At 35.1% G+C, this 12,622-nt stretch overlaps 1 pseudogene; it reads right to left on the bottom strand.

Moving 5' to 3' along the window:
- Positions 1-1,000: 1,000 nt before the first annotated feature.
- LOC108300465 lies at positions 1,001-2,031 on the bottom strand (annotated as a pseudogene).
- Between the last annotated feature and the right edge of the window lie 10,591 nt (positions 2,032-12,622).

The raw sequence follows: 12,622 nt of genomic DNA, 5'->3' as shown, positions 1-12,622 counted from the left end.
CTTCTGACTAAATACATTCTAATAAGATTTGGCAGATCTTCTATATTGGTGAATTCCTTTATAATAAATTTTTCAGTCAGTTATTATATTCTTCAGCTCTATGATTTCTGTTTGGTATTTTTCTATATTTACTATCTCTTTGTTGCATTTCTCACTTTGTTCGTGCTTGTTCTCATGACTTCTGTGAGTATCTTAATGATGGTCATTTCAAATTCTTTGTCTGGTAAGATGTATATCTTTACTTCATTAGCATCAGTTTCTGGAGATTTATCTTGTTTCTCTTTTTAGAATATATTTTCCTGTTTCTTCATTTTTCTTGATTTTTGTGTTGATGCTTGTGCATTGGATACAGCAGCCACTTTTATAAAAGAACAGTCTCACTAATTAACCCAGACAGAGATTCTGGTGACCTCTTTAACCTTTGTGCTAGTTCAAATTGCTGTCCTTAATATCAGTGGTCCCCCAGCTCTTTAGAGTATACTCAGTTCTGTTAGCACTACAAGACAGGTAAGACAAAAGCCAGTGACTTGGACAACCTTCATAATATTCAGAGTATTGCACATATGGTGCAGTCCTTTTCTTCCCTTCCAAGAAAAAAAAAATGGAAAGTGGGTATTTTTTCACCTGCTTATTTTGCATTGAGCTGAAGGGTAGGGCTGTGGCATGTCCTATCATGATAGATCAAAACGCAGTCTAATCTCAGTGATCGCCTGTCATCTAGAGTATGCTGGGTACTGTCAACAGTCTGAGATAGACACAGCAAAAGCAGCTCACTGCAACCTCTGCCTCTTGGTTCAAACAATTCTCTTGACTCAGCCTCCCGAGTAGCTGGGACTACAGGTACGTACCACCATGCCCAGCTAATTTTTGTATTTTTAGTAAAGACAGGGTTTCACCATGTTGGCCAGGATGGTCTCGATATCTTGACCTTGTGATCTGCCTGCCTTGGCCAACCAAAGGGCTGAGAATACAGGCATGAGCCACCACATGAGGCCAGTTTTTACTAAACTTAAGCTTTAGTTTAGGCAACAGATCACAACTTCCTTCCCCAGTTGCTAACGCCCAGAATGTTTCAGATCCCCAAACGGGAAGTCCAAAATATCATGCTGTAGAATTCCTATGTCTTAGCTTCTGCAGTGTTTCTCTGCAAAGAGGCCAGGATGACCCCAGCATTCCTGTCTTCACTCTTGGAGCTGTACAAATTATGATTTTCAATGTATTCTTGGACAAGATCTGGTACCAAGTAGCGAATGCTCTGGCCTCTTCTGAGGGCTCTCCGGATTTTTGTGGATGTGATGTTATTAGTGATCCATTCATTCATCACGTGAATGTTGCTCTGGTGTTTCCACAGGACATCCAATTCATAGATATATTTCTGAGCATCATTTCCAGCCCGAGTAACACATATGAGCCCATAGTTGGCCACAATTTGGGTGATGTCTTCACTCTTCCACAAATTGGGAACAGCAAAGAACTCCAATAAATCTGCCCCACACAGCAGCTTGACCTTGGGTGCAGCTTTTGCTTTCGGATCTAGGGATTTCTTTTGATTAGAATCTTGTTTTTGTTCAGTCCACTTCCTCTTCCATCCAGGTCTTTCTAGCATAGGTGAATTCTGCTGGTGATCACAGTTACTAGCCTCCGGTTTCTCTTGATGGTGTTTTAGCACCTTAAGAGTCTCTTTCCACTCCTTCTGAAGACTTTCCCATGTATCAACTTCCACCCATTTGGAATTCTTGGTGGCAAGTTCTGCCGTGATGACCCAGTGATGCACAGGAATGAGTCCTTTCTCCTTATAGGCATTGCCAACAGGAGAGATGATGCCTTTGACAACTCTATAGCTTCCTGTTCCATTCAAGTAGTCCTTGGCCAGCTCAAACAACCTGAAGTGAAGTGCATGTTGGTGATGGGATTGAAGGAACCACAAGCAAGGAGAACCACTTCAGTCTTCTCAGACTTTTCCATGGTAAGAATTTGAAGTTGTTGATCTAAATGGAAAACTGTGACACCTCCCTTCTTGTCACGCCCTCACTGTCCACTGGCCCGAATGCCCCCGGAGACGGGTTTCCTCTTTTTCATGTATTGTTTTATTCCTCTTCCATTTATTTTTTTTAAATTATAGGTAAATTTTTAGGTTTTTTAAAGGGCAATAGCAAATATAGTTATATTTCCTGAGACATTTCAAGAGAATAATTATAAATAATAAATGTTCAAATGACAAGTTCTTTTTATGTCATTTTGTTTTCTTGGTTACTGTTACATTTTATCATGATTGAAATAAATATCTTTCCTTTGATATGAAGCAATGTAATTTACCTACTGTTGTTTGTGGGAGGTTTTCCCTACAGAACTGTGTTTGTCCTTCAGTATGTTTCTATTTGTACACTGTGGCCTATTTCTTTATGGTGTTACTTACACCAGCTCAAGTAAAGGCTTTGCTGTAGATCTTGGGCTTTTTATTTCTCTATCCATTTTTAAAACTTAGTACCTTTTAATAACTCATAGACACAGTTTCAAAGTTTCAAATCCTTTTTCTATCACGTCAACATCCATGACAGTACAACATCTAGTTCCTCTATGCCTTTGACTGGTAACTTTGTTACCTCTTATTTGATATTCTTAAAATTACAAATAAATTATTCTCCTTTTCTTGAAATCTTGCTATATAATATACCTCAATTGTTGTGGAGTTTTAATACTTATTCTTTGTAAGGTGCCATGCAATTCAGTACATAAAATTATCTTGTTTATTTATTTATGGTATTAAAGTCATCATTTATAGCCTTCAACTATTTAGAAAAAATAAATCTGTGATTATCTTACTTTTTACTTTTGTATAATTAGAAGATCAAATCTTATTCTTCTGAAATCATTTTTTGGTAATTTAGCTTCTTTGGTTAATATCACACTCAAAATTTAAACAAGAAACAAAATTACTGCCTAGTTCCTGTTGAATTTATAGATTATGAATACATTAGTGTTCATGTGAGGCTGAATGCTTTAGAACAAGCACAAAGTGTGTAGCAGAAAATGCTATTAGTAGTTTTTTAACCCTAGTACATTTCTTTTTCTTATTTATCTTGGTTTTATTGAAAACATTAACATGCTCACCTAAAATACATCTCTCTGTAGCTATGTGGGTCTGTATTCCTAGCTCAATCAAATAAAATAAAAGTAGGTATAATATGTAGGACCCTGGGAAACATATTTCAAAAAAACTGATTATGCTCCTTTGTGCTTTTTGAAATTCAATCAGGAGTCTGCAGTTTTAGTAACTAGTCCTTTGGGTGTTTTAGTGAGCATACGGGCACTTCTCATGACACTTCTCTATGGTTTGCTCCAGCAATAAAATCAAGCCTTCAGCTTCTTCATAGTAGGGGTTGAGCTATACATTTAGCATCCTATTTTTTCTAGCTGCTACCTGAGAAACTAATTTTATTCCACTTGTCTCTGTGAGCCAACAGGGCCCATGATTTGCTAGGCCCTTAGGTGTGACAGAGAGCAAAGTTATGGTTTGAAAGAATATGTGGTTTGTATGATCATTCAGGCATTTCCCACAGCTCCCCGTTGCAGCTCAGAGCAGAGCAAGTGGACAATAAACTACAGCTCCCAGCTTTTTCTGGAGGAGAGAAGGAATTACACATATAGCACCCTGATGTTTCTGGCTATAACCTGTGAAAATATTTACTATCTTGCCTATCCTGGAGCATTGAGGGAACTTGGCATGCTCTGGTCTCCAGAGAACTGCTAAGAACAAAACAGCAGTTTTGATGAGCACAGTGGTTTGAGAGGAACTTAGAATCTCTGGCTGGGCTATTTGGTGGTGGTCACCTTCTATCTGAAGCCAGTTTATGAAGACTGGATAGTGTCTGTAATGCCTAATCTGTAGAAACCAACACAGAGAGTCAAAGAAAATGAACAAATAGAGAAACATCTTCCAAATAAAAGAGTAAAGTGAAACTCTTAAAACTGACCTTAATGACATATAGTTATGTTATTTATTGAATGTAGAATCCAAAATAATGACCATAATGATGTTAACTGAGGCCAACAGAAGAATGTATGAATAAAGTGAGAAATGCCATCAAAAAAAGATAGAAAGTACGGAAAACTACCAAAGAGAAACTATAAATGTGAAAAATACAGTAAATGATCTGAAGAATTCAATAGAAAGTTTCAACAGCAAAGCCAATAAAGCAGAATAAAAGATCAGTGAACTCAAAGACAGGTTATTGAAAATCACCCAGTCATAGATGCAAAAAGCAGAAAGAACAAAAAAGTATGAAGTTTAAAGGAATCATGGGTTGTCATCAATCTGATTAATACATGCATTGTGAAATTTATAGAACAAAGAGAAAAAAGGGGAAGAATGTTTCTTCAAAGAAATAATGGCTAAAAACATCCCAAACCTGGGAAAAGAGATAGACATCTAAATCTAGGAAGTCTAAAGGACATCAAACAAGATGAATCTATAAAGACCCACATCAAGACCCATGACAGCAGCTGTCTTAGATCATGAAGTGGCCTTGAGGTGTAGTAGATTCACAATAGTCATGAGTCACAATATCATCTGGCACTATCTACTTCCAGACTTCTTTTGCTTGAGAGACAAATATATAAATATTATTTAAAACTGATCCTAACTGATAGAGCGTGAAAAGAAAAGTATGCTTAAGTTCCTTGACTTTCCATTTTCTTTTGAGTTAATTTTTATAATATGAATTTATAATTGATGTTACTGTTTTAAATCTACATTTTCAACTGCTAATTCTCATATAAGTAAAGAATACAAATGCTTTTGAAATTATCCACTTAACTCTTTCCATTCTCAGTAAAAATATTTATTTTGATTCCTGGGCAGCTTTTTATAGACATAAGTCTAATAAGAATCATAGCTAAAATTTATATAGCACCCATATTTTATAAGGCAGGCTAGGAGATGATAGGTAATAGCTAATGATAACAGCTTAGAGCTAAACTTTCTAAATGATACATTATGTCAGCCATTATTTATCAGGAGTGTTTTACATAGACTTAAGTAGACCTTAGTTTAATTTCCATGCTATTTATTACCTGCTTGACCTTAAAAAAGTTACATAATTTTTTTAACCATTAATTTTACAATGAGGTTGGTCACACTTATTTCTCAAGATTATTGTAACAGCTAAATGGTGCCACACTTCTAAAGCATTTTAAACAATACCTGACATACATTATGTGCTCTCAGTAAACAATGATTAGTGTGATTATTGTTATAACCTGCCAATTCTGCCGATCATTTTACACACAATTTTGCTTATTTGATCATGCGCTCCTTTTCACTCTCAACCAGAACTATTTAGTTGCTCCAAGCTGGGTGTAATCTTGAATATCATATGGAATAAAACAATTTCTTATATTTTTATTAATTTAGTATTAGTGTTTAGGTATTTCATTTTTATTTAAACTTGCATTTACATATCTATTACATCCCATCTCTATCTTAAACTCCTTGTATACCACCTTTAAATATTATGCTTCTTTATAGTTCTCTTAATAATTGAAGAAAGAATGCTATCCACAGAATAAACCCCTAAAATATGCTTGTACAAAAATATCTGGACTACTTAAATCTACTAGTGTTCTTCCTTATGGCACAATTTTCTTCACTCAAGTCCTGAACATTAGCTCTCTTATTGTTGCTTTGAAATTTCTCTAAAGTTAAATTTTTTACATTTACTCTCCAGGTTTTCTGTGTTAGTATGTTTTCCACAGGTTCATTCATAATAATCTGTCTACAAACATTTTTAACTTCTTCTATTTCATTTTCTATCTTACAATTCTCCTTATTTAGGTTATATCTTAGAGGTCTTCCTTTACAATGCTACAGAAACTTGCTCCATGAACCTATGTTCACCCTCAAAGTCTGCTCTTTGTTGCTCCAAAGTGAGATGAATACAGAAATGGAGATTAAGCCCTTAAAAGCTCTATAACAATTTGACATTGCCTTGAAATTCAAATGTATAATTTTCAGACTTGTCTCATTTAACTGGGTATAGATTAGTTTGGGTATTACATAGTTAGTACATTGGCAATAGCTATGAACAAGTCATGGGCACTTCAACAACATATAGGTCCAGGACGTATTAGGAAAAAGTATGAGCACGGGCACATTCACACAGACACATGTACACACACACACACACACACACACACACACACAGAGAGAGAGAGAGAGAGACAGAGAGAGAGAGAATTTTCCTCATCACAGATAGTTTGAGATACATCACATTAATGAACCCCAAAATGTACAGGCTCTCTTGCTGGTATTAAACATGTAGGTGTCTACTGCTTCAGAAAAACACAATTTTTCTTTGGTAAAAGACTCTTAAAACATAGCTTAAGTATTCTTCACTACCTCTTTTTTCCAAATGAACTGCATTGAACTGTGAGTTATCAATTATTTTTATGTTTCAAAGTCTAGATTTTCATGGACTTTTGGTTCATTAGCATTGACTTTCCTTAACATCATGGCACAGAGTAATGGGTAGTCTTCTGTTACCAACTCCAACTCAGGTAGAAGGAAAACACAATTGCCACTGCACATGTAATCAACTGAAGTGTATATGGTGTCCATCTTCATTCTTAGATTTAATGTTTTTTCTTTCCCTTCTAAACATTAAAATTAAAATAGGCAATAACCAATTATGGTTCCAAGTCTTTGACTACTCATTCATTCCCCTTACACTTCCATTAATATGGCAACTGGCATTTAGTTTCACTGACACTGAGCTTTATTATGAAATGGATGCCTCTGTTTAATGCAAACATGTTTTTAGATCCCATTCATCTTCTAATATAACTAAATTAATGCTCATTTGATCCAAATGAAGTAGCTATTTAAGAAAGGTAATAAGCCAGAATATACTGAGAACTACAATGTGCCTAACAGGGTGCTAGCCATGAGTTAGTATATTTAAAATGTTGCCTCTTTGATCACTTATTTTTAGATTCATGTTCTGCTTTAGGGGCTTGATAGTAAATGTATACTGAATATTGAGGTACAAGGCACCATGGTAAATGGTGTAGAAAACAGAGCAAAGGCTGGATGGTTGGCACTCCATATCTGCATGCTCTGCATCTGCAATTCAACCAACCATGGATATTAAAATATTGGAAAAATGAAAAATAACAATACAACAGAATAAATAAAACCATTTATCCAGCACTTATGTTGTACTAGGTCTTATAAGTAACCTAGAGATAATTTAAAGTATATGGGAGGAGGGGCATAGTTTATATGCAAATACTCAGAAAAATACAGTCTGGACCCAAGTGGGACAGAGAATAAGACAAAATAGTATCCATAGTGACCAATCTGTACCCTAATTTTTTAAATAAATGACTCTTTGCTTTTAATTTTGGCACATTAAAAGTTACTTTTTTCACAGAATTAAATTAATATATATTTTAGTAAAACTTGAATGTACTTTACCAAAAATGTCAAGACAGCTTTTTAAATTTTTTATGTATTTCTTTTTCTTATTTTGCTTTAAGTTTTGGGGTACATGTGCAGATCTTGCAGGATTGTAACGCATAAATCAGTATGAATTAAAAATAAGTTATTATATCAGTTAAAAGTAACTTTTACACGGTATACACCTGGATTGAGTGCATAGTATCTTCCAGGCAATTCTAAATGGTTTTACTTGCATTCATCTATTTAATTCTCAGAGCCACTCTAAGAAGTAGAGAATCTCACTATCTTCATTTTATACTATATTTAGGTTTTTTCATTTTGTTTTGATTTTTTTCTTTTTTTCTGAGTCAGAGTCTCACTCTTGTGGCCCAGGCTAGAATGCAATGACACGATCTCGGCTCACTGCAACCTCCAGCTCCTGGGTTCAAGTGATTCTCCTGCCTCAATCTCGAAAGTAGCTGGGATTACAGGCATGTGTCACCACTCCTGGCTAACTTTGTATTTTTGTAGAAATGGGGTTTCTCCATGTTGGTCAGGCTAATCTTGAACTCCCGACCTCAGGTGATTCGCCTGCCTCAGCCTCCCAAATTGCTGGGATTACAGTCATAAGCCAGTGCGCTCAGTCTTATCTTTAGTTTTATAATTAGTATAAATATAAAATATTTTATATTTGATAAAATGGGAAACTGAGGCACAGCGAGTTAAAGAAACTTAATCAACATCTCATAATTAGAAAGTAATAGAAGTAATAAATATAGACATTTAAGGAATTGTTCTACATGATTATGCTTTATCAGAACATGTATTCTAGAAATTGAAGCAAATACAGTTTCCCAGTTCAACAACAACAGAGATACATTGGTATCTGGAAATCTTCACCAGCCATAGAACAATCAGTGAAGGTCTGGATAATTTTCTGATAAGGAAATTAAGTATTTAGTTAATTTGATTTATTAATTAATTAAGCTGAGTGATTAATTTTTAAAGATTGTTTAAGTGCCTATTTTGTGTTGCCAGCATTATAGAGGTAAATGAGACAGACAAGGTACTTATCTTTAGGTTCTGTAGGATCTAGAGGAAGGTCTGGAAAATATTCACCCATAATAATGTTCCCTTAAATGGAAGCCATCTCCATTTTTAATCTACTATAAAATGGTAAGGTCAAATAATTTTACTGTCACTTAGTGAGTGATGGAGGATTTTTCTTCCTTTTAAACATTATCTTTTTTGTGTCTTATTTCTTAGCCTCTCTAATCCTCTTTGTCTATGTAACTGGCCAGTCATAAAACTCAGCCATTTGGTGTGAAATTAATTAAAGTATAATGTATAAATTCCGCGGGATATTGGAAAGACAGCGTGAATTATAGATTCTGAGTTTAGTCACACATCTGTGTAGTTTTGCATGTCAGTCTGTCTTCATCTCTTTCAAGCTGTTTCCCATTCAGGGTAATTCCTCTTGAAGAAGGTAGAATTTTTTCATCTTAGGAGCCAGGTGAAACTTCAGCAGAAACTTGAACCTGAAGTTGTGAGACCAAGAGTGTCATTCTGTGATGTGTTAGAAACCTGGGTTCTGCAAGTTTTGAAGTAGACTAGCCAGGAAATCATTTACTTTAACTGAATCTCAGTTTCTTTAGCTATAAGATGAGAAGAAAAAGTAGTAATACAACATCATGAAGACTAAATGAGGTAAACAATGGTGTATTTGGACAAATAAAAGCAGAGCACCAATATAACAATATAAGATAACAAAAAGAATAAGGATTTTGCAGTCAAGCAGATAAACAGCTCAGTGGTTTAGCACAGAGGCTCGTGAATCAGACTGCCTGGGTTCAAATGCTGTCTAAGTGGTATAATCTTGGACTAGATACGCGATCTCTCTAACTCTCTCTCTCTTTTTTTAATCTCTAAAATCGTAATAATAATTGCACTTACTTTGAAGTGTTTTCGTGATTTTTATATGAGAAGATACATGCCTTTAGCATTGTGTCTTAAAACTAGCGTGTATTTTATTATGTAGTTAATATGTACTAGATAGTGCTCCGGATGCTTTATATCTATTGTCTTGTTTTGTCCTTAGTATAATCCATTAAGATTGTTATTGTTATTATCTGAATTCTATAGATGAGGAAACCAAAACAGAGAGTTAAGTAAGTTGCCCAGAATTGTAAGGCTAATCATGAAACAAGATGTAAACCCCTACATTGTGAGTTCATAACTCATGCTTTTAATATTATGCTTTATTACCTGCAATGATGGCAAAGAGACAAAATAAGAAGAGAGAGTTATTTCCTCAAATTCCAATTTACTGCCTATGTGACCTTAAGCATTTTTAAAGACTCAGTTTTAGTTTCCTTACACAGGAATGCACAAGTTTGTTGTGGGCATTAAATGTATTAACATTTGGAGAGGTATAGCATATGGCTTGTATATGCATTTAAGTAACTTAATTATACCATAATTAATTATGAATGTCTTAATTATTAATTTGTTTTTGCTGAAGGTGATTACCCTTAACCAGAATAACTAGGCGAATAGATGTCATCTAAGCAGAACTGGTTCTCTCAGTCCTCACAATATGCTGGTCTCAGCCACCTACACTGATTCAGCAGCTTCTATTTACAACCAAATCTTTGTCTAGATAATGTAAGTTCCCCAAATGTAGCCATTGTTGCTCAGTGATGCTCTATTTCTAATATGAGGCTACCATGTCTATTATTCCTGCAGAGTGCTGCTGAGTGCTGAGGTCATGGACATAGGAAATGTTTGTAAGCACTGCTGGAGAAAAAAATCAAAAGAAATAAAGAATCTCAAAAGCTCTTATTAAGTACAGAGGAAGTCAGATCTCATTGTTTTATATAAGGGCACTTCCTACTTAACCTATTCCTCCATTTCCACTCCTAGCAAAGGTATTACAGCCATTACTCCTTGCTCTTCTAAAAACCAACATAACATGGTTTCTAAATCCCTTAGCATAAAGTTAAATGTGTTGTTGGTTTTTTTTTTGTAATTGGCAATTTCCAATGTTGAAGAGATTGGGGAAAATAAGCCCTCTCCCCAACAGCTGTTATGATGCTATCAAAATATCTGACAACAATAAGAGTTTTAAGTGTCTGTATAATGGAAAATAACAATTACTAAAGATACATTAGTGTGAGTGTGAGACACAAAGTAAAAGTTTCATAGACTTTCAATATTGTTTTCAGGGTTTTATACAGTTTTTTTTTTTTTTTTTCTGAAGACAGACAAAACATAATATGTATAATACATACTATACAACATTTGGAAAGTACAAATATATTTTTAAAAGGCATCAATGTTCCACCTTCTTCTCCAAGCCCCCAGGAGCAACCACTGGAGTTGCCAGAATAATATGCAGTCCAGAAATTTAAAGATTTTTTCTTCATTTAAAAATTTCTCTTCTCTCCATGCCCACTCCTGTCCCCTCCCCAAACTTACATGTCAAGGGGAAGACTGTTGGGCCTCACAGACCACTCATTTTCTTGTAATTCATGCATCAACTCGGAGAACTTGCTGCCTTCCCCTGCTCATTCTGGGTTTTTGTGGTTTAGAGGCTGCTTAACCTCAAAGTCACTCCCAAAGTTCGCTGCTATTTATGTCTTTGTGTTTTTTCCTCTTCCAGTGTGTGGGCTGGAACTAGTGACTTACTTCTGATGAATACAACCAGCAAAAGTGAAGGAATTCTGCTTCCGAGGAGGTGATAAAGTAACTGTGACTTTAGCCTGACTCCTCTCTTTTCTCCGCTATTCACCATATTGTGAGCTATCTCTGGGGAAGCTCATGCGGCCAGCAACCAAGCTCTCTGGGGTATGGGTAAAAGTCTGCTGGGGTTCAAGTTTTACTAACATTCATATAAGTGAGCATAAAAGTGAATCTTCCTCCAGACAAGCCTTGATATAATGCAATCTCTGGTCAAAAATGATCTCAATTTATGTGAGAGATTCTGAGCCGGAAGATGAAGCTATGCTGCACATGTGTTCCTGATCTGCCAACACTGTGAGATAAATGGCTGTTGTTTTAAGTTGCTATATTTTGTGGCAATTTCTTATGCAGCAATAGTTTATTCATACATTGAGTGAATTATTCCCACTTGTATGTCTCTTTAACCCTGATATCAATTATAATCCATAATGCTGGCTGGCATCACAGAAAGTTTAATTTTTATCTGTCTTTTTAATTGACAAGTAAAAACTGTATTCAAGTTTCTTCTTTTTATACTCAATTTTCCTGTATTGCTAACTGGCGTAGGGGTTTGCTTGGGAGAGAATTAGAATCTTCAGAAGGTGAAGTGATCATATAGCCATAATTTGGTTGCTTGTGGCCACAGTGAATTTATGATCATATTGGCTATCATCATCCTTGGATCTTCTTTTGACATTCTATTGATCTTTATTTCAGTTACCATTTGCTTTAGAGCAAGGCCATTTTACTTCGTATCTCTGCTCTCTCTCTTTTCATTTCATTGTTCTGCATTGCAGATTTCTTTTAGCTCTTGTTGCCTAGCATCTTTTTCTCTCCTTTCTGATTTACAGAAACCACCAACCTATAAACCAAAACAATCTGTAAATCAAACAGCACACCCTAACATGTCATCATTAATCAATTATTTAATAAATACTCAATGATTATATCATGCAAAATATGCAAAACATATGTTTAAACCTCCAGTTGGAGAAACTATTACTTGCTTTAGGAAACCAGGACTCAGTCAAATGAAATATTACCCATTCAGTGTTTACTTGCCATTCAAGGTGGCAATAGTTCCTCAGAACATATTTTTATAACAGCACATTTTTCAATGTAGTATTTTCCAAAGTAAGTTAAATAGTTGCAATTTAGGAATTTGTTACATATTTTATAGTCACTTAAAACTACTCTTGAGTTAGGATTTGATCCTTTCTTTGGGTGTTTAGAGCAAAATTACAGAAGCACATGGGCATCCCTTTATCCATTTTGAAGCCAGGCAATCATAGTAACCCTGTCTGCATTCTAAAATATCGTAAGAGATTTAGAAATGCTTTTACTGAGAAAATGAGAGCATTTATCAAACAAGGATGAATTTGCTTTAGGTTGTGTTTAATACAACTAAATTTCTTAGCTCCTGGTTATGTTAATATAATTTAAAGATGACCATAAAATTTTGTT

This window comes from Cebus imitator, unplaced genomic scaffold, assembly GCF_001604975.1.
Source record: "Cebus imitator isolate Cc_AM_T3 unplaced genomic scaffold, Cebus_imitator-1.0 Scaffold27, whole genome shotgun sequence".
In the NCBI taxonomy this organism is placed as follows: domain Eukaryota; kingdom Metazoa; phylum Chordata; class Mammalia; order Primates; family Cebidae; genus Cebus; species Cebus imitator.
Note: the sequence above shows the minus strand (reverse complement) of the source record. Positions and strands in the feature narration are given on the sequence as shown.